Raw genomic sequence first — 23,789 nt, forward strand, 5'->3', positions numbered from 1 at the left:
AGACATCACTACACCTCTTTATTACACTGCTAATGCCAAACCCCACCCTTACCCTCATTCAAGAAAACCTCACATTTTCTTTATCTTGGTTGGAATCAGTGGCAGAAGTTAACAGCAATAAAAGTTCTTACCTGTTGCTTACCCAGGTTAAAGTTTCAATTCCTACCTAGCACCATAAAGGAACGTACAGCAGGCTGGAGAGGGACAGGATGAAAAGCAACATCGGCCAGCTTTGTATAAAGTATGCAACCAAAGGCAGGGCCATGTAGCCGATTGCAAAAGAAATGCAGAACCCTAGTGCACCAAAAAGAACATGAAGGGATTTCCCAAGACGTTCTGATCCTGTAAGAAGAGAATAACCAGGTCAAGGACAACAGTATTGTGAGTCATTTTCGACTTTCATTTCACTGCCTATTATTGCCACTCTGAAATAAATGATTCTTTTGTCTTCATTTCAAAAAAAACTTTCAATAAGGAAGGTGAATGCTTTCTAAACATAAATCACAGACCAAGCTGTGTGAAAGATCCCAACTGCAGATATGTCACCACAGCCTAGCATATGCATCTCCCAGAGGCCATGATTGAGCAGCATAAATAAGAAACAGAAAACAATGGATAATAATTAAAATGAAGCAAAGTTCTAAAAGCAAAAAGGAAATCTGTAACAGGCATTATTGGAGATCATTACCGTCGCGCCTGTTTCCAAACCTGGACAGCTGTTCGTCGATGCTCTGTGCTGACTCCATCCTACCTACTTCAATGTTACCAGTCATACTCCCATATATTATGAATTTTTAGTCAAAACTTTATATTGTAAAACTGAACTCAAAAGGTTGAAAAAGATGGCTGACCAATGGCCACCTGACTGCCTTTGTGGATTGAGACTGCTTCCCTGTCTCAAGAGCGGACAAAAGGAACACTCCAGACTGATGTTGAATTAATGCCTTTTCCTGAAAGTAATCCAAGAGGGTATTGCCAAATTGAATGGGTCATCCAAACACAAAGACCCTATTTGTCTCAAACTCTCAATCTGCCAAACAACAATGCAGCGTGTATAATCGACACCATTTGTTCGGAGAAAGGACTTTGAGCTTGTTGAAGTGACATGATGAGGAAACCATTTTGTTGTCTGATTTTAAATCAGCTAGAAGCTATTCTACAGAGCGTTACACTGAAAGCCATTGAACTAGCTGTAAGTCACACAAGCAGCCAAGGTAATTGTTATGACGCAGCAGGTGGTAAATGCTGAGCTGTTCAAATCCACGATAGCCTTGACTTTCACATCTCTTGGAGCCACCTTACCACATTCAATGGCACAGCATAGATATGTAACTTGTGCTTTTACAAATTCACTTTTAGCCAAGTTCATCACTAAATTAGCTCCTTGTAATCAAGTAAATAATTCTTCCAGAGGTCGTAAATGCTCCTCCCATGTAGGACTGAAAACTATCAAGTTGTCAATATAAACAGCACAATTGATCAGACCTGCAATTACTTTGTCAGTCTTTGAAATATCACAGATGCATTCTTCATGCCAAGTGGCATGACTTTAAACTGATATGATCCATTTGGCATCACAAAAGCCGATTTCTCCCTTGCTCTCTCCGATAACGGTACTTGCCAATACCCTTTTAGCAAGTCAATCTTTGTGATAAATTTTGATTGTCCCACTTTCTCAATGCGATCTTCCAACCTTGGTATAGGATATGAATCCACTTTTGTCACCGCATTCACCTTTCAATAGTCCACACACAGTTGTGTTCCATCTGGTTTTGGTAACAGTACAATAGGTGAACTCCAGTTACTGCAACTAGACTCAATGATATCATTTTGAAGTATGAAGTCAATTTCTTTCCGTACTTCTGATAACTTTGTCAGATTTAATCTATAAGGATGTTGCCTTACCAAAGATGCAATTTCTATAGACACATCATGTATAGTTAAATCTGTCCTAAGAACATAAGGACATAAGAAATAGGAGCAGGAGTAGGTCATTCGGCTCCTCAAGCTTGCCCTGCCATTCAATAAGATCATGGCTGATCTGCCCCAGGCCTCAGCTCCTCTTTCATGCCAGCTCCTCATAGCCCTCAACTCCCTGATATTTCAAAAATCTATCTACCTCCTCTTTAAACACTTTTAGTGATCTAGCCTCCACAACTCCCTGGGATAGAGAATTCCAGACATTCACTACCCTCTGAGAGAAGAAATTCCTTTGTATCTCAGTTTTAAATGAGCGTCCCCTTATTCCATAACTATGTCCCCTAGTTCGAGATTCCCCACTAGTGGAAACATCTTCTCAACATCTACCCTGTCAAGCCCCCTCAGAATCTTGTACATTTCAATAAGATCTCCCCTTATTCTTCTAAACTCTAATGAATAAAGGCCTAACATGTTTAGCCGTTCTTGATAAGTCAACACCTTCAATCCCAGGAATCAGCCTTGTGGATCTCTTTTGAACTGCCCCCAATGAAAGTATATCCTTTCTTAAATATGGGGACCAAAACTGTACACAATACTCCAGGTGCGGCCTCACTAACACCCTGCACAGTTGTAACAAGGCTTCCCTATTTTTAAACTCCAACCCCCTAGCAATACAATCCAAAATTCCATTTGCCTTCTAAATTACTTGCTGCACCTGCATGCTAACTTTTCGTGTTTCATGCACAAGAACACCCAGATCTCTCTGTGCTGCACTTTTTTGAAGTCTCTCCCCATTTAAGTAGTAGTCTGCCTTTTGATTCTTCCTACCAAAATGCATGACCTCACACTTTCCTGCATTAAACTCTATCTGCCAAGTTTTTGCCCACTTACTCAACCTGTCGATATCCCCTTGCAGATTCCTTATGTCCTCATCACAACATACCCTCCCACCTATTCTGATAGCATCAGCAAATTTGGATACATTACACTCTGCCCCTTCCTCTGAGTCATTAATATAGATAGTAAATAATTGAGGCCTTAGGACTAATCCTTGTGGCACCCCACTAATTACCTCTTTCCAGCTTGAAAAAGACCCATTAATCCCAACTCTCTGTCTTGTGTGTTAACCAATCCTCAATCCATGCTATTACATTACTCCCAAAACCGTGAACTCCTATCTTGTGCAATAACCTTTTATGTGGCACCTTATGGAATGCCTTCTGGAAATCCAAATCCGCCGGTTCTGCTTTATTAACTCTGCTTGTTATATCCTCAATGAACTCTAGAAAATTTGTCAAACATGATTTCCCTTTCACAAAACCATGTTGACTCTGATTGCGTTAAGCTTTTCTAAATGTCTTGCTTTTTCTTCCTTAATGATGGACGCTAGCATTTTCCCAATGACAGATGTTAGGCTAGCTGGCTTATAGTTTCCTGTTTTTTGTCTCCCTCCCTTATTGAAAGGGGTATCACATTAGTGGTTTTTCAATCTACTTGGACCCTCCCAGGATCCAGTGAGTTCTGGAATATTATGACCAATGCCTCCACTATCTCTGCAGCCACTTCCTTTAAAACCCTTGGATGCAGGCCATCAGGTTCTGGTGACTTTGTCTGCATTTAGTCCCATTAGTTTGTCAAATACTTTATCCCTCATGATAGGGACTGTTACAAAATCTGTCCTGGCATTAGTTCCTTGCTTATCTGATATCTTTGGGATGTTTATCGTTTCTTCCAGCATGAAGACCGATGCAAAATGTCGATTTAAATTATCTGCCATTTGCCTGTTCCCCATTATCAATTCTCCAGTCGCATCCTCCAAGGGTCCCACGCTCACTTTTGTCACTCTCTTTCTTTTTATATACACGTAGAAGCCCTTGCTGTTTGTTTTTATATCTTGCCAATTTACTTTCATAATCAATTTTCTCCCTCTTTATTAGCTTCTTAGTCATCCGCAGCTGGTTCCTAAAAAATTCCCAATCCTCTGGCCTACCACCAATTTTTGAAAGTTTTCCATTTTGTTTCTAGCAACAAAATTCCAAGCTGTAGCATTCCTGTCTGCTTTCACTTTCATCACTTTCTATGATATCTTTAAATATTCCCTAGCCAACTCACATGCTCTGTCAAATCTCTCTCTGAAGTTTGATACACAATCCCGGAGAGTGGTTTCTGAATTTTGACCCACCAATTTCTCATAAATCAAATTAAATAGTCCTCTTACCTCATGACCATAGACTAGTTCAAAAGGATTAAAACCAGTTGATGCATCAGGGGTGTTTCCAATAGCAAATAACAAGAATGGAATTCCTCCCTCCCAACCCTGTGGATAATCCTGACTGTACGTTCTCATCATAGTTCTTAGAGTTTGGTACCATCTTTCCAAAGCCCCTTGTGACTCAGGATGATAAGCTATTGACTTAAATTGTTTTATCCCCAACTGTTCATTACTTCCTTAAACAGCTGCTACATAAAATTTGAACTCTGACCTGATTGTATTTCTTTAGGTAAGCCATATCTTGTCAAATATTTAGTTAACTTTTCCACAATCTTCTTTGTTGTAATGTTTCTCAAAGGTATTGCTTCAGGAAATCTGGTAGACACATCCATTATTGTCAGTAAGTACTGATTTCCACTTTTCATCTAGTGTGGTGGGGTGGGGGATGGGGGGTGAGGGGTGGTCCTACACAATCAATCATGACCCTAGTAAAAAGTTCTTCAAATGCTAGAATTGCAATTAAAGGTGCTGGCTTAATCTCTGCTTGTGGTTTCCCTATCACCTGATATGTGTGACATGCTCTACAGAATTTGACTACATCACCATGAAATCCAGGTCAATGAAAATGTTTTTCTATTAACGCCTGCTTCTTTCTAATTCCTAAATGTCCCCCCATTGGAATTTCATAAACTATCTTCAGAATCTCATTTCTATATTCAAATGATATTGCAATCTGATGTACCTCCCTCTGACTTTCATTTGCTGAAACATGATACGGCCTCCATTTTCACATTAAAACATTACTCTTAAGGTAATAGCATTTTGGAATACATTTTGTCTCTGTTTCTGAGTAAGCTGTTTGATATAAATGTTGTGTTTGCAAATCCTTTTTCTGTAACTTCACTAACTTCCTTGAGTTAAACACTTCATTTGAATTGTCCTCTGTTCTTTCCTCCTGAACAATGTTATCAAACACAGTGTCAGCTAATTGGACTTCAATACCTTCTCCCTGCCTTTGTACTTCCTGTTCTTCTTGTTTCAACCTATGAACCTGTGATCTTGTTATCACACAATCTGGAAACAATACAGGATGCTCTCTCTGCTGCACTTCTGTTGAAGACGCCTCTACCATAGGCATGACCCACATTTGTGATTCAGCTATATCATTACCCAAGATAAATTGAACTCTTGCGATGGGCAATTTTTCCACCATTCCAACTGTCACTTCACCTGTTTTCCACTTACTCTTTAAATTTACCTTCCACAAGGGAATAGATTTAGCATCTTCATGAACCCCACTTATTATTACCTTCTCCTGCAACACTCCCACTGAACAACAAACATCGCTACCCCACAACATTAAGGATTAACTAGCCCCTGTGGCTCTTAAAATTTTAGCATCTTTACTTACTCCACTCTGTGTACATGGAAAGACTTTCCCTTCACATACAAAATCTTTAAACATCTTTACAACCTGCTCCTCAGAATTCTCCTGGGTAAATTGTGAACACATTCCCACTTCGTTACCTATCACTGATTCTTCCTGTTTTACCTGTGCACAAACCACTGGTTTTTCCTGTACTTGAACCTCAGAACCCACAGTACTTTTACTTCCAGAACTTTTCTGCACCCCAATAATTCCAACAGTTCTCCCCTGCAATTTCCAGCATATTGACTTCTTGTGTCCCACTTTATTACAATAAAAACACCTCAATTTTTGAATGTCACCTCTACCCTCAGCACCATCCTTTTTCATTCTGATAAAAGAACTTCCTGGGAATTTCCACCTACTCATTCTCTTCCCTCACTACCTACCTTCCTTTCACCTTCCCACTTTCTATACTTTTCCGATTTGAAAGGGTGATGGAAAAAATGTTTGACTCTATGAACTAACTCATAATCATCAGCTATCTCTGCTGCTTGCCTTACAGATTCAACCCTCTGCTCCTCCACATGAGTTCTCACGACTGAAGGAATTGAATCTTTAAATTCTTCCAAAAGAATTACTTCTCTAAGAGTTGCATATGTCATTTCTATCTTTAATGCTGATACCCACTGGTTAAAATTACTTTGTTTTGCTCTCTCAAACTCAGTATAAGTTTGCCCAGACTGTTTTCTCATATTCCTAAATTTCTGCCTGTATGCCTCAGGAACCAACTCATATGTACTCAAAGTAGCCTTTTTATTTTTACCACATCATAATTCGCCGATACCTCTTCTGAAAGCAGAGCATAAACCTCATTTGCTCTATCCACCAACCTGGATTGTAACAACAATGTCCAATTTTCCTGTGGCCATTTCAACTGTTCTCAAATAAAATAAAGAATGCTTCAACATCTCTTTCCTCAAACTTTGAAAGAGCTTGTACAAATTTAAACATCCCCCCACTAGGTTCTGATTTGGAAATATGTCCTTCCTCACCTACTGGCATCTTTTTCAACTGTCTGCATTTTAAGCAGAAATTCTCTCTGTTTCTCTTTTCATCTTTCCTCCTTTTCTAACCTTGCCATTTCTAATCCCCTTTCTTGTTTTCTTTCTCTCTCCTGCCTTTCTGCCTGTTCCCTTTGAAATGCTCTTTCTTTTCTTTTTCTGCTTCCAATTTTTTTATTTGCAACTGAATTTGAGCCCATTCCAATCAATCACCCATTAGAGAACTCAGTCTCTCAGGTATTCCTTCCAATTTCAAATGCTGTGCTACACCTTCAATTATGTCGTATTTCCTCATGCCTGTAGGTAATTCTAACTGTAACTTATCTGGCAATTCCATTAACTTAGCTTTATTTACCTTTTATAAATCAACCAAAGTTATAACTTCAACTCCCAGACAAGACTTAGCAATTGCAAAGCCATGTTGCAGTCTCACTACTACAAAAAAACCTCACACCAACTCTTGAAGTCAAAGAGCTTCTCTTACTTGTAACCTTAAAATTCAGCAACTCCAAACCAATCAAGGAATTTCAAAAAATCTCACAAAGAGCCCCCAATTTTTGTTATGACACAGCAGATGGTAAGTGATGAGCTGTTCAAATCCCAGAGGGAAGCATGAAATAACTGTCACAACTAATTTTCAATTTACATGTTTTGAGATACGGGCTTTGAATTCAGTAATAAGACCACTGACTCTTAAGAGGTTTTTATAAATCTAAACTAAACATATAATAATAAAAGAAAAGATTGTAAGCACATACATATATCTACAAATTACTACTATAATAACTTCTAAATCTCCTAATTAATTTAACTCCCAGTTACACTTTTACTAAGGCAACAGTAAGACACATAGATTTTAAAAGACCCTGGCAAAGGGACATGATATCCTGAACAAGTCGAACTCAAAGTGAGTTTTCTTAGCTTTAGCCCTTTGAAGACAGAGGCATAGATGCTAAAGGCTTTTCACGCTTGTTAGATCTCAAAAATGCCTGCCTTACAAAGAGCCTTATCTTCTTCATACATATTTTCCTCTTTGAATGCAAATTCCCACTGTTTCGCTATGTCTTTTGCATTTTACCCCTCTACTAATAAAAAATCTATCATAATACCAATTCCACCAGTAATCTTGGGGAAAAATAAATAAACACACTATTTCTTACTACTTCTGCAGGCTAAGATACGTTGCACCCTCTCCTTTGAATTCAAGCCTCTATAGTTTGTTTAAAAATGCAAATGTTCCCTTTACACTTCACATTCTAAAACTTCCCATTGCTATGACCCATGCAGTTGGTAAAGCAGAGTTATTTAAAAATGCCAGAGGGAAACTTTAAACAACTGTCATAACCTATAAGTTTAAGTGTTATATTTGAGATGCGACTCTAAATTCAGGAATCAAACCACCAGTTCTCGAGGCTTTACGTTAAACTAATTGAAACATTTTATTAATTTACACAGGTTAAAATATATACACATGGCTACAAATTACTACTATCATAGCTTTTAACAAATTCCCGAACTAATCTCCATTAAGGCAACAGCAACCCATAAACTTAACCAAACACCAGGCAAAGCATTTTCACCTTACGAATTTAGAATGAGGTTCTTTTCACTGTGGAGCCAGTTGGAGGCTTGCAGCTGCCTTTTGATCTTATATTGCCTCTGCTCTGCACACCTGAAAACTACTGAAGTTATACCTACCACCGCTGATTGAATTCAAATTCTCATTAGTTCACCAGTCTCTTTGAACATTACCCTTTAAAAATGAAACCTCATTCATTGTGCCAAATTTATTAGTAATATAAACATATTGCTTGGTAGCTGCTAGAAAGGCAGAAAGTCTTCACCCCATTTCTTGAGTATTCTATTCAAAAAATGCAAATACATTTTACCTCTCTGTTCACATCTCAAACTAGTACATATCAAAGCACCCAGGCTAGCTGGCTTTAATCCAATTAAGACTAACATGCAGACTAAACGACTATTTTAAAAGAAAAAAGCTTCATGACACCCATATTTTCCTAATTAATATTTCAAACCTAACTTTGCTACTTACATCAAAGCACCCAGATTAGCTGCCTCTAATTCAATTAAGTCACACACACACATAGATACATCCAACTATTACTCTATTTTACAATAAATTCCAATAACATTATGGAAATTATTATATCTTCCTGACAGTAATAAACAGCAATACCTTGAAAGTGGGAAATCCTAACAGAGAGAAAGCCCCTTTCCAATTTGTTTCAACTTCAAGTTCACCTGAGAACCAACTTCCTGGAAATTTGTTAACAAGAAACTCCACAGCTTACTAAGAACCCTTTACATTACCATTTCAACTTTAAAGCATCAACTGCATCTAAGTAAAATTCAGGCCTGCCATGAAAGAGCTGAGATAATTATAAATTGTAACCATATATCACTTTGATCTGTATCTAATCTTTGTGCATGTGAGTGTATGTGAGATATTGCATTTTAAAAATTCATGGTAAGTGTGTGATAATAAATAGCATTCTTTATTTTGAAACTCATAAAAAACTTCTGCTGCAATTATTTAATTGGGGGACACAGCCTGAGGGTAAGAAAACACACAACTCTTATATACAAAAATACTGACCATGGGCAGTAAAAAGTCCATTACACAGCCCACCATAGGCCCACTGACTTAAAGTCTGGATTCCATCATATTGACTCCTATTGACTTCTCATGTATTATTAGGTTTTTATGTATCCTAACAATTGTTAGGTAACCAAGCCTATGTAACTGGAGTTTTCCTTGTGTTCATTCATAAAGGTCTGGTTAGGCCACAACTAGAATGTTGCATCTCATTCTAGTCACTTTAGCAAAGATGTGAGAGTTCTTCGGAAGGTGCAGAGGGATTTACCAGAATGATTCCAGGGATGAGGTATATTAGCTATGAGATTAGGTTGCAGAAGTTGGGGTTGTTCTCTTTGGAGCAAAGGAGATTGTGGGGAGAATTGATGGAAGTGTACAAGATTATAACAGGTTTGGATAAGGTAGACAAGTAAAAACTGTTCCCATTAACTGATGGTACAAGGACTAGGAGATATTAATATGGCCTGCTCCTGTTCCTAATATGTATGTTTGTATGTAAGGTTTTTGGCAAGAGATAGAGAGGGGATGTGAGAGGATGTTTGTTGCTAGAGAAAACTACCCTCCAATTCACTTGCAACTGCAATTTGAAAATCCCAACAGCCTAGCCTTTGGCCATGTTCACCATGTTCACCACAACATTTCTTCAGCTGTTGCTTTGCTCAATTGTACCCACAGATCCACCTTTGATGCTAAAGTCTCCAATAATACCCATCAAGGCCAATCCCCCCTCTCTATGTTCCTTAACTCCACTCCCTTAAGTCAAAGGGAAGAAGACTTGAACAGATATGGTTCAGCTTGTATGATTTCCTAGTTTCTCCCCTATCTCCCCTTATGTCCTCTCTGAGCTCACCTTGTGCATGAGGCCACCTCCTGCTCCCTGGATCCTGTTCCCACAAAAGTGCTGATCACCAACTTTCCCTCCCCATATTGGTCCCCATATTATCTGACTTTGGTAATGGTTCTTTCTCTTCTTCAAATCTTTCACCACCACCCCTATCCCCCCAAAAACAACCCTTGCTCTTACTATCCTCGTAAGCTACCATCACATCTCCAACTACCCTTTCCTCTCTAAAGTACTTTAAAGTGTCCATCTCTCCCAATCTGTTCCTATTTTTACAAGAATTCCATGTTTGAATCCCTCAAATGTGGTTTCTGCCCTTGCAACAATACCAAAATGACTCTTTCCAAAGTCACAAATGACATCCAATGTGACTATGACAAAGGTAAACTATCCCTCCTCATCCCTCTCAACCTGTCTGTAGCCTTTGCCATGGTTAACCACACCATCCTCCTTTAAATCCTTTTCACCATCATCCAGCCGGATGAGGATGTGCATGCCTGATTCCATTCTTATCTGTCTAATCACAGCCAGAGTATTAGCTGCAATGGTTTCTATTCCTGCTCCCACAGCTTTACCTCTGGTGTTCCGCAGGATCGATCCTCGGCCTCCATGTATTTCTCACTGATATGCTGCCCCTCAGCAACATCATCTGAAAACATAACATCAGTTTCCACCTGTAGGCAAACCAGCAGCCTCGGGACCAAGTCCCTGCCGGATTTTGGATCCTGCCAGTTTTCAGTTCCGGCAGTTCTTGCGGTTCAGGTTGGGCAGTTCAGGCTGGGTTGAGTCAGGGGCCACTCGGACCACACATAGCACGGGAAAAGACCAGCTCACGCAGTCGGCATGCCACCGTGCCAATACAGCACCTAGGCCATCATGCCAGTAAGCTATGTCATTATTTTACCGGCAGTGGTGTAGTGGTATCGTCACTGGCTGGATAATGCTCTGGGAACCTGGGTTCAAACCCCACCACAGCAGGTAATGGAATTTGAATTCAATAAATATCTGGAATTAAAAGCCAAATGATGACTGTGAAACCATTGTCGATTGTGACAAAAACCCATCTGGTTCACTAATGTCTTTTAGGGAAGGAAATCTGCTCTGCTCATCAGTCTAGCCTACATGTGACTCCAGACCCACAGGAATGTGGTTGACTCTTAAGAAAAATGCCCTCTGAACCTAACCAGTGATGCCCACATCCCATGAATGAATAAAATAAAATGGTAACAAAAAAATTCATGCATGGCAGCTTAAAAAATGTCTGGTTTTTGGACATAGCTGTTTTTTGGATGAGCGGGTTTGAGACACTCTACCTGTATTGTGGAACCAACTAGAGAACAGGCCAATTTAGGTCTAGTATTGTGTGATGAGAAAGGTGTAATTAATAAACGTGCAGTAATGGAGCCTCTCAGGCAGTGATCCTAATATGATGAATTTTATATTGAATTTGAAAGCAATTTGGTTAAGCCTAGATAAGGCTCTTAAGTCTGAACATTACGGAGGTATAAGTGGCGAGTTGGTGAAGTTACATTAAAAGATATGATGGAAGATAAGTAATAGCAAACAGGTAGTGGTGGCATAGTGGCATTGCCACTAGACTAGAGATCCAGGGTAATGCTCTGGTGCAGGTGGTGGAATTGAATTCAGTAAGAAATCTGGAATTAAAAGTCTAATGATGACTATGAAACCACCATCGATTGTTGTAAAAACCCATCTGGTTCACTAATGTCCTTTAGGGAAGGAAATCTAACATCCTTAGCTGGTCTGGCCTACATGTGACTCACAGCAATGTGGTTGGCTCTTAAAATGCCCTCTGAACAAGGGCAATTAGGGATGGACAATAAATGCTAGCCTAGCCAGTGATGCCTACATACCATGCATGAATTAAATGATGTTGTCTACAAAAAGCAGCTAATTACTGCCCCAACAGTCCGCTCTTAATCAGCTGCAAAGGGATGTCGTCAATGGTGCTGTCAAGCAGCATTTACTCAGCAATAACCTGCTCACTAATGCTCAGTTTTGGTTCCGCAGGGCCACTCTGCTCCTGACCTTATTACAGCCTTGCTCCACACATGGACAAAGAGCTGAAATCAAGTGGTGAAGCCTGCAATACCACTATGCCACCACTATCTGTTTGCTATTACTTATCTCCCATCATATCTTTTAATGTACCTTCACCAACTTGCCACTTATACCTCCATATCAAGGCAGCATTTGACTGAGCGTGGCATCAAGAAGCCCTAACAAAACTGGAGACAATGGGAATCAGGGGGAAAACTCCACTGGTTGGATTCATACCTAGCAGAAAGGAAGCACCTTCAGCTGCTTCATCAATGAAGTAGGGATGTTCACTGATGAATGCATACAATCATCAATGTTCAGCACCATTCGTAACTCCTCAGATACTGAAGCAGTCCATGTCCATATGCAGCAAGGTGTGGACAACATTCAGGTGTGGTCTGATAAGTGGCAAGAAACATTCACACCACAAAAGTGCCAGGCAATGACCATTTCCAAAAAGACAGAATCCAAACATCTCCCCATGACATTCAATGGCATTACCATCGCTGAATCCTCCACTATCAACACCCTGGGGATTACCATCTGCCAGAAACTGAACTGAACCAGCCCATATGAATACTGTGGCAGAGATCAGAGACTGGGAATTCTGTGGAGAGTAACTCACCTCCTGACTCCTTAAAGCCCGTCCACCATCTACAAGGCACAAGCTAGAGTGTGATGGATTAATCTCCACCTGCCTTGGTGATTGCATGGCCAGCAACACTCAAGAAGCTCAACATCAGGCTCTGTGCAGCCTTCAGACCACAGAGATGGTCCGGCCTCACACTCCCTGGAAACATTGCTGATGCCTGCAATTCGACAGTGCTGGTCATTGCTGCCAGAATGTAGTGGGAAGTCGCCACAGAGTTCACTCATTCTCTCTGCGTGCTCTCAGCACCTTTAATGTGGGCCTGGCCCCCATCACATCAGCATCTGCGACCAGTGATGCTGTGCACCAGCTCCTGAAGGGCTGAGGTGCTGAAGGTGGACACAGCATCAGATGCGTCAAAAGTTTCATGGCTGCGTCTCTGAGATGGCCCTGATCATGGGGCACAAGTGAGCTGCCCTTAGCCAGACAAGAGTCAGACATTCTCAGAGGCTATGTGAAGATCTATGGAGTGTCCTCACTGCATGTTGTCTTCATCCTCCTGTGATTGAGCGACTATTAGGGCCTCCACTGCATCTCCATGACAGGAACATTCTCACAGGGGATATTGGCGCTGCCATAAGCCAGACTGGAGTCAAACATTCACAACTGCGATGTGAGGATCTATGGGGACAACACACTGCATGTCATCATCATCCTCCACAAACCTGGCAGCTTTGAGGGCCTCTTGAGTGTGCCTGCCTCATCTGGCCAGTGTGAGGGGCTCATCTCCATCATTGTCATGACCGAGGGCCCCCTCACCTTCATCCTCATCGACGCCCTCCTCATTGGAGGAGACGTGCAGCTCCTCCACCTCCTCCTCAGCCAGCATCTCTCCCCATTGCAATGCCAGGTTGTAAAGGGCGCAGCAGACGACGACGATGCATGACACCCTCTGTGAACTGTATTGCAGGGCTCCACCAGACTGGTCTAGGCATCCTGGAACTGCATCCCGAAGGTCTACTCTACTAAGTTGTGAGCCGCCGGATGAGCCTCATTATAGCTCCGCTCTGCTGCAGTCTGAGGCCGCCACATGGGTGTCATCAGCCATGGCCTCTGCGGGTAGCCCTTGTCCCCGAGGAGCCAATCCTGCAGCCTCTGTGGACCCTGAAAGACTGCAGGGATCTGCGAGCGACTCAGGATGTAGGCGTCCTGCACACTTCTTGGAAACCATGCACATACCTGCAGGATGTGTTTCTGGTGGTTGCATACCAGTTGCACATTCAGTGAGTGGAAGCCCTTGCAGTTGATGAAGTCCACTGAGTGTAGCGACGAAGACCTGAGCACCATGAATGCAGTCAGTTGCACCCTGCACCTGTGAGAATCCTGAGATCAGGGCGAATCCCAGCCCTGGGCGAAATACACAAAGTTGTGTGCCATGGAGAAGATGTCATCTATGACCTCGTGGATGCATTTGTGGATGGTAGATTGTGAAATCTCACAGAGGTCACCTGTGGAGCCCTGAAAGGAGCCACTGACATGGAAATTGAGCACCACGGTTACTTTCACAGCCACTGGCAGTGGATGCCCTCCATGCCCCCTTGGCAGCAAGTCCTGCAGTAAGTGGCAGATGTGATCCACCAGGTCCCTAGACATGCGCGTCATTGGTGACACTGGTTCTTAGTCATCTGCAGGAATGTGGAGGATAATGCGGCATCTACAAACCTCACTGTCGCTTGGCGCTGACCAGCCATGGCTTGCTGTCGCTCCTGGGCGGGAACCCCTGCTGCCCCTTCTTCATGAGGTTGCTGATCCAGCCTCTGCGCAACTGGGTGCCTCAGTTGTTCTGTTTTCCATCTTCTACAATCTCTGTTGGCCATTAGGCATACAGCTAGGTCACCAGGATCCATGATTCTGACGTGGTCATCCTGCAGAATGAAAGAGACAGAGAGAGGTGGTTATCATGGCTGTATTTAGCACCTTTCCTGGCCCTGTATGACTGCCCCTTAATGCTTCCCGAAGAGTGCTGGCCACCCCTCGGATGGCCAGAGATGAGTGCACGGCATGGCTGCCCTGTCAACCTGCGACATGGGGGAGCCAGGTCCCAACTGGGATGCTGAAATTGCAAGGGGCTGTGAACACCTCCAGCAGTGACTGATACATGGCCAACGTTGGCGAGGAGATTGTACAATGTGTGCAGTCCAACTGCTCCGCGGTCCAATAAAGTGATTGCGGACTCGAAGCCTGTGCCGGGGGTGGGGGGAGGGTGGCAGTGGTAGTGTGGGGTGCGTTGGGGAGGGTGGGATAAGGTATGGAGTGATAGGTGGCCCTTTGGTGCCTCCGCATTCCTCGCATGGGTGGGCAGGTTAGGAGCCTGACCCCAATCATGTCGCTGTGGCTGTGCCTGATCTCTTAGTTGCAGAGGCATGGTCAGTTTGTACAGGTGTCCCTAATGCATGGCCCCTCCCTCGCTTACCTTGCCCACCAATCTTGATTGCCTGCGCATGGGGTGCAGTGCCAGGGCAGCACTTGACCCCCCCACCTCAGCAGTTGCCTCTGGGGCCAGGCATCAGTTCCCCCCCCACCACCCCCCAACCCACCCCCGGCACCCCTGAGGCCTGTAAACAGCAGGTGAGCTGTGGAGAACGCTGCTGCGCACTCATCTCAGTTCCCCCAAAGTGAAGGTCACCAAGTGCACGTCGCATGTGTGCTGTTGTGAAACACATTGACGTGCTTTCCCGCCGATGTGGATGGACAATACGGTGGGGTTCCAAAAGCCCGGCGGGATGGCCTTTTAATTATATGCTAATGTATTACAATTAGCTCCCCACCGACCGATGGCGGGAAAAGCGGCCTACCGTCGGCGGGCTGAGTGGACGATCGCGAACTGCCTTCACGCCTTTGTGAAGCAGGTCACGCAATATTTTCCACACAAGCCACCAGTGGGCTCGGAAAATTCCGCCCTGTTTCAGGAGGCGATCGCACCCCTTATGTTAGGGTCAATCTGCTTTGGCCAGTGCTCAGGGATAGGAGGTTGTGACTGTGAGTGAAGCAGTTCTGAGGACCCAGATGGTATAAATGAAAGAGCCTCAGCCCTTGCAATTGTCCAACAGGTTCAAGGTTCTTGCACCTTATATGGATTAAAGTGTGGGCTGCGGGCTGGATGAATGAACTGTGGTACAGGAAACCATTCAAGCTGGGGGGCGTTAACAGCAATGTAGTGGTAGTAGGGTAGAGTATAGTCAGGGGGATAGATGCAGTTGTCTGTAGCTGAGAGCGAGAGTCCAGGCGGCTGTGTTGCCTGCCTGGTGCCAGGATTTGGGACATCAGCAGGAGCTGAAGAGGAACTTGCAGTGGGAGGAGGAAGAGCCAGTTGTCATGGTACCATCAACATGGATAGGACTAGGAAAGAGGTTCTGCATAGGGACTATGAGTAACTAGGAGCTAAATTAAGAAAGCAGAACCTCAAACGTAATCATCTCCAGATGGATTGGTTGCCCTGTTGCTCCTCTCTCTTGCTGTTTTAAGCCTAGTCTTGCTGTGTCTCTAAAGTTTCACGCTCCTCTGTCTCGTTATTTTAAGCTTTGTTGTGTCTCCAAGGACTCACACTCCCCTCCCTCGCTGTATTGAGCCCCACTGTGTCTCTGAAGTCTCGCTCTCTCTTTCATTGTTTAAAACCCTGCTGTGTCTCTGAAGTCTCTTGCTTTCTCTTGCTGGTTTAAGTCTTGCTTTGACTCCGCAGACTCACACTCCTCTTTCTCTCTGTATTAAGCCCACTGTGTCCCTGAGGTCTCAGGCTCCTCTCTATTAGTTTTAAGTCCGATTTGTCTTTGAAGTCTCACGCTCCTCCCTCTCACTGTTTTAAGCTACATTGAGCTGCATTAGGGAAAAGAATCCTACCCTTGTGTATTCCCTTGCCTTGTTTGGCATGCCCAAATGCATTCCCTCACAATTCTCCAGACCGTATTCCTTCTAGCATTTTTCTGCCTACCTGACCAGTCTGTTTATATCTTCCTGGGGCAGTATCTTCCGGACGGCGAGCGGGAGCGGGGCCCACTCACTGACACATAAAATGATGCGGGATGCCATTGGGTGAAACTCCCGAGGTCACCCCGCATCATTTAGATTTTCAGGTTGGCGGGGGTGCAGCTGAGTTAGCTGCGCGGCCACCGACCTGTCAACGGCCAATTGAGGCCATTGAAAAACTAAAACTAATTAAGCTCATTAATGGACCTGCCCATCCAACATTAAGGGGGGGGGCGGGGGGAAGGATTTTTCGCCTGAAGTTTCCAGCTTTACCCTCCACTTTCAAGCGCAAAGCCAATTTTTGTATCATCTGCAAACTTCTTTATCATGCCTTTTACATCTAAATCATTGATTATGTACCACAAAAAGCATGGGTAGTCCTGAAACCTGTCCTACAGGAAATAGCTTTCCAATCACAAAATACCAAGCAACCATGGTCTTTTTCTTCCTGCCAGTAAGATAATTTTGGACCCAACTCAGCACTTTCCCTTGAATCCCATGGGCTTTTATTTGCTGCACAGTCTGCCATGTGGGACTTTGTCAAAAGCCTTGCTGAAAAATTATTATATATCAAATGGTCTACTCTCATCCTTGTAAGCAGGACAAAAAATGCAATCAATTTAGTTAGACAGGTCTCCCCTTCACAAATGCACACACTGTCTGTCCTTGGCCAGGATTTTTCCTATGGCAGGTGGGCTGAGCGGGAGTGGGCGGGGCGGGCACGGAGCTGATTGCTGCCCGCCCAGCGTAATACGCGGCTGGTAGCGCTCAGTGCTCGCTCTGCGGGCAGGGGGAGGAGGGAGAGCCGGGGCCAAAGCTCTTCCATGCATGTGTGCGAAAGAGAACAGCAATCTCCCTGAGGCACGAAGCTGCCTTAGGGAGATTGAATAGTTATTAAAATAATTAAAGAATTGATTTTAAAATTTATTGAAACATGTCCCCTCATGTGACTGTGTCACATGAGCTGGGACATGTTTTTATATTTATGAAAATTAATTAATTTGTTTGATAAAAGCTTCAGGAAACCCCATCCCGCTCGTGGATGAGGTTTCCTGAAAAATGCGAAGGCCGCTTGGGCTTTCCGCCTGCCCACCAACCTTAAGCCCGCCCCCGCACGCCGACCGGAAAATTCTGCCCCTTGTTTAATTAGTGTCTGTCCAAATGACAATACATGCTGCCCCTTAGAATTTTTTCCAATAATTTGCCCACCACTAAGATCATAGGCTGAGTGGCCTGTTTTTCCTTCTTCCTTTAACAAATATTCACAATCCTTTATTCTTATACAAATATTCTTTTGTAAACTGAACTATGAAGGGTAAGCAAAAGGAGGTGAACTTGCGCTTTTTGTTGGTAATGAAAGGGTTAACGTATTTGCTAAAACGCAGGAGATGAGCTCACACAATTGCAGTCTTACAATCAAAGTGATTTTACTCTGCAGAATCTTCTATCTCTAACCCATGAACTTATTCATCAGATTTGAAATACTGATATCAGATAGTTACCCAGTTTAATGCATCTGATGTAGATTATGGTCACCTTTTCACCTCTGTCTCTCAAGCCATTTTATCCACTCTTTGTTTGTCCCCAGCACGGGAATACAAAATCTCTAGGCAATAATCAAACAATAAATTAATTAATAATGACCCCAAATTAAATTTAAGCATGTATGTGAGGTGGGGAGGTGGAAAGCAAATTTGGGGTGAGTGACAAGCTTGTATGGCCTCAGCATGAGTCATGGATTTTAACCAACTGGCCAATTCCAGGACTGACTCTTGCTTAAACCCAGGAGAAGGGCAAGAAAGCCAATTGGTGGAAGTGGCAATGGGAGCCCGCTGACAGGAACATTATTCAGCCTTGAGGTAGGCCATGGGAGAGAGGAGGGAGGAGGAAATCAAGGGCAGGGAAGGCACAAAGTCTCCTTGGAGGGCCTGGAGAAGCACTCCTGCTCCTCCTGGCCTACAACAAATCCATTAAAATTGTAAATAAAATTATTTTACCATGGCCTGAATTTTTCACCCATCAGGTGCGTGCGATCAGGGTCCCGAGGGCCAGAGGGGAAATGGGCCCTCAACCACGATCGGCCCCTGACCATGATTTCTCACTGGCTGGCCAATTACTCTCTGCACTGCCAGTGGGGGCGGGAAGAAGGCAAGCGCCTACGTCACAGTGGGTGCTGGTGAGCGCTTCCAGTGAGCTACCTGAAGGCAGACACCTACCTCAGCAAGCTGCAGACCTCCAAATAATAAACAAAACAACAAAAATATGTCCATGCAGCACAATCAAGCACCTGAAAGCATACCTCCCAAAAAAAAGTCCCCAGATATCCCTTTTTATTTTATTTCCCCACGGATCTTTCATCCCACTCTGGGTAGAGGTTTGAGCAAAAATGTAAAGGCCGCCTGACCGATTGGCCAGTCCACCAACTGTAAAAGTAGACAGGCCACAAAAAATTGCTTTCATTTGCCTCCTTCATGTCTCTTCTGGTCGTGGATCTAATTGGCAAAAGCTTTCCCCAGTGCAGCCAGTATAATGCACAATTTAGATGATGCAAGGTTAACTCTTTGAGGTTTAAATAACAGCATCAAACTCAGACCTTTGAATATTTACAAGGATCCTGCCTGATTACAGCATGTGCCTCACATACCCTGAAACAAAGGAGTTTAAATTGAGGCTGTTGCAGCAGGTGGTGAGGTATATACTCAGTCCCTACTTTAACAATGCCCCTTTCCCACATGCTCTGCTTCTGTCACATGCTTGGGGCTATAAATTGGGTTAACGACTGTTTCTGGCAGAGTTGAGTAAAGGAAATAACTCACCTGTCTGATAATTGTCCAACAAAAAAGCAACCAATCAGCACTGTTATGAAAAAACCTGACAGAAAACAACCCTTTCCTGTCATTGTCACAAACCAAATCCCACTGAAATGCAAAAAGAAATGAAAAACACCATATTTGTGGTTTGAGGAAAATTAGAGAATAGCCATTTTACTGCACTGGATCTAAGGATGGACTGAAAAAGGATACAAGAAAAGCTCATTTGGCTCACCTAGCTGCCTATGATATCAGTCTAGGTTCAGGGACAGTGCTTACACCTCTAAGCCAGTGACCTGTGGATTCAAATCCCATGTCAGAAACCTGAGCACATAATCTAGGCTGTCACTTTAGTTCACTACTGAGGGCGTACAGTGTTTTGAATGAAATGTTAGTGATCCCACCTGCCCTCTCAAGCAGATGGGAAATATTCCATGGCATTATTTGAAGAAGACCAGAATAGTTTTCTGGCCAACCAACTAAGGTAGATTACCTGGTTGTTCATCTCATTGTTTTTTGTGGGATGTTGCTGTAACATTTGCCGGTGTTGAAATAATTTCAAGTTCTTCATTAGATGTGAAGTGCTTTGGGACATACTGAGAACTTGAAAAGACATGGAAATGGAAACTCTTTACTCAACAGGCAATATACAATTTACATAGCGTGGAAACTATGTGGCAAATTTCCAAGGCAGATGGTAAATTTTTCCCACAGCCTGAAAAAAAAGAACAAAACTCTACAATGTCAACATTCATCAACTGGCTTTCACAGATAGAACTTTTATGGATCCAGCAAGATTAGGAGAATCATAACCCAGAGTGTTACAGACAAGACGGGGGTTAATTTAAACAGCCCTGATTTCTCCACTCACTAACGGTCCATAAATAGAAAGGTGTTCTGATTTCTGATTTCCCTCTTCATAAATTGTGGCATGTTTTCACCCACTCTTCAGTTTGGGAGTGATCCAATCCTCTATTAATAACCCAACAGCAAATTTGACACACAGTAAAATTAGAGGGCTGGATTAATTTTACACGCACACAAAATGCAGGAAAGGGTTTTGCAACATCTGTCCCTGTTTGCACTCATACAATAAAAGAGGGATAAGGGAAAAAAAGGAGTACAAGGCAAGACCACAATAAAAATAAGAGTTATGGTTTCACCTGAGTCCAGAGTCCAGAACTAAAAGTGCAATGGCATCTTCTTTCAGAGGTTAGCAGGCTGAAGCTGTTGCAGGGTGATCCGACTTCCAAGAAGCGAGGACTTCCATGATGAGAGAAGGCACATAGAGATTAATTAGGCTTGAAGGCACAGATGCAGAAGTTCCAATGTTCCAGTACTTCACATCTGTCTTCACCCAAGAGAATAAGGATGAAGGTATCGAACTCGGGGAGAGAGACTGCGAGGTTCTTGAGCAAATTGATATTGGGAGTGACAAGGTATTGGAGGTATTGGCAGGATTAAAAGTGGACAAATCCCCAGGTCCGGATGATTTGTGTCCCAGGCAGCTGAGGGAGGCAAGGAAGGAGATCGCAGGGGCACTGACCCAAATTTTTAATTCCTCTCTGTCCACAGTGGAGGTACCAAAGGACTGGAGAACAGCTAATGTGGTTCTGCTATTTAAGAAGGGTTGTAGAGATAAGCCAGGGAACTACAGACCAGTGAGTCTCATGTCAGTAGTAGGGAAACTATTGGAGAAAATTCTGAAGGAGAGAATCTATCTCCACTTGGAGAGGCAAGGTTTGATCAAGGATAGTCAGCATGGCTTTGTCAGAGGGAGGTCATGCCTAACAAATTTGATTGAATTTTTTGAGGAGGTGACCAGGTGTGTAGATGAGGGTAGTGTAGTTGATGTACTTTATATGGATTTCAGCAAAGCCTTTGACAAGGTCTCACATGGGAGACTCATAAGGAAGGCAAATGCACATGGGGTACAGGGTAATTTGATAAGGTGGATTCAAAATTGGCTTAGTTGTAGGAGACAGAGGGTAATGATAGGAGGATGCTTTAGTGACTGGAAGCTAGTGTCCAGTGGTGTACCACAGGGATCTGTACTGGGTCCCCTATTATTTGTCATTTATATAAATGACATAGATGACTATGTGGGGGGTAGGATTAGTAAGCTTGCGGATGAGACAAAGATTGGCCTGGTGGTTAACAGTATGGTTGAATGTCTTGGGCTACAGGAAGATATAGACAGGATGGTCAAATGGGCAGATAAGTGGCAGATGGAATTTAACCCTGAAAAGCGTGAGGTGATACACTTTGGAAGGAGTAATTTGACAAGGAGGTATTCAATGAATGGCATGACACTAGGAAATTCTGAGGAACAAAGGGACCTTGGCATGTGTGTCCATAGATCTCTGAAGGTGGAGGGGCATGTTAGTGGGGTGGTGAAAAAGGCATATGGGACACTTGCCTTTATCAATCGAGGCATAGATTACAAAAGTAGGGAGATCATGTTGGAGTTGTATAGAACCTTGGTGAGGCCACAGCTGGAGTACCGTGTGCAGATCTGGTTGCCACATTATAGGAAGGATGTGATTGCACTGGAGGAGATGCAGAGGAGATTCACCAGGATGTTGCCTAGGATGAGACATTTAAGTTATGAAGAGAGGTTGGATATACGTGGGTTGCTTTTGTTGGAGCAGAGAAGACTGAGGGGCGACCTGATCGAGGTGTACAAGATTATGAGGGGGATGGACAGGGTGGATAGGGAGCAGCTGTTCCCCTTAGTTGAAGGGTCACTCATGAGGGGACATAAGTTCAAGGTGAGGGACAGGAGGTTTAGGGGGGATGTGAGGAAAACCTTTTTACCCAGACGGTGGTGACCATCTGGACTGCGCTGCCTGGGAGAGTGGCGGAGGTGGGTTGCCTCACATCCTTTAAAAAGTACCTGGATGAGCACTTGGCACATCATAACATTCAAGGCTATGGGCCAAGTGCTGGTAAATGGGATTAGGTAGGTAGGTCAGGCGTTTCTCACGTGTCGTTGCAGGCTCGATGGGCCAAAGGGTCCCTTCTGCACTATGTGATTCTGTGATTCTGTGAGTGCACATTGTAGGTGAGGGCCAGGCACTTCACTTGAAAAGAGCCCTTTCTTCTGCTACCTGTTGGATGATAGAATGGTAAATTGCCTGTGTTCAGTTCCACACAGTAACATTACAGGTTCTAGCAGTTTGGGAAAGGCCATGTGACATACCTCCCATTTCTTCTCCTGGTTGTTGGGCAAATGATGCATTTCCCAGTTCTGGAATCTTGAGGTGTTTAATAGGGGAGTCAGAGCCCCTTTGGTCCTTTTGCAGTTGTACCGTCTCTGTCAGCTGGAACTCTGCCTTAGAAATGTAAAAGGGGATGGGTGCATTTCTTTGGAATTTGATTATTGGCTGTCATAGAGGGCATTAGAACCTCTTTAAAGATAGTGAGATCCCTGCTGGTTTCTGAAGGTTAGAAATTCCTCTGTTATGACTCATGGCTAATCATTATAGACCCTTTAAAAAAATATAATTTTATGGAGTAGCCATGTTGACATATATATATATATATTCACACACACACACGGCTAGCAGAGGAAATTGTCACTTTGCTGCATTCTCAAGGTTTATACACAGGACAAGGTGCCAGCCAATGTGAGTAATTTCTTTTGTTGGTTAAAAGGCAATAAAGTCCAACTCCAGGGTAAAGGTGGGAGCTCCAGCTATATTGGAGTCCAGCAGGTGCTGGGTTTCCTGCCTGACCTGGGCTAGCTGGTTGGGGCTCAACTGGTAGCGCTTTTGATGCATTGGTGGGGGTTCTCCTACATCCACATCATGGACAGCTAGTGGGATCCCTGTGATTTTTAAAAATTTCCCAAGCAGGTGGCCACATCTCCCAATGCTTTTGGGTCAGAGATGCTGATTGGTCATTTGAGACTCTGGGATCTGCCTTCCTGGCAGCCAAGGGTTCAACTGGGGAAGCTTCCTTCTCACTTCACCTCTCCTGGCTATCCTCAGATATGCCCACCCTCACCGATAGACAATCATCGGTTGACTGGGCTCTGAGTTCAATTTGGCCCTAACTATACTTGAACTCCCCTTGTGCTGGTCCCAAGGGCATTGGAGTTTCAGGGTTACTGTCTTTCCCTGATCTGTTAATTTGGGGACGGGTTGGTTCCCAACCTGTCCCATTTTGTTTGGGAAACTACTACTCTCAGGTTGCCATCCAGCTCCTGCTGCACTGCCCTGCACCCCATCAACTAGGTGAGGCATCTCCCTCATCATTTGCATGACTGCTTGGGACCTTCCCTG

At 43.5% G+C, this 23,789-nt stretch overlaps 1 pseudogene; it reads right to left on the minus strand.

Annotated features, from left to right (window-relative positions):
• Positions 1-294: 294 nt before the first annotated feature.
• Positions 295-23,789, minus strand: part of LOC144685345 (organic cation/carnitine transporter 2-like) — a 44,636-nt pseudogene continuing 21,141 nt past the window's right edge.

Source organism: Cetorhinus maximus, chromosome 10, assembly GCF_964194155.1.
Source record: "Cetorhinus maximus chromosome 10, sCetMax3.hap1.1, whole genome shotgun sequence".
NCBI classification, from domain to species: Eukaryota; Metazoa; Chordata; class Chondrichthyes; order Lamniformes; family Cetorhinidae; genus Cetorhinus; species Cetorhinus maximus.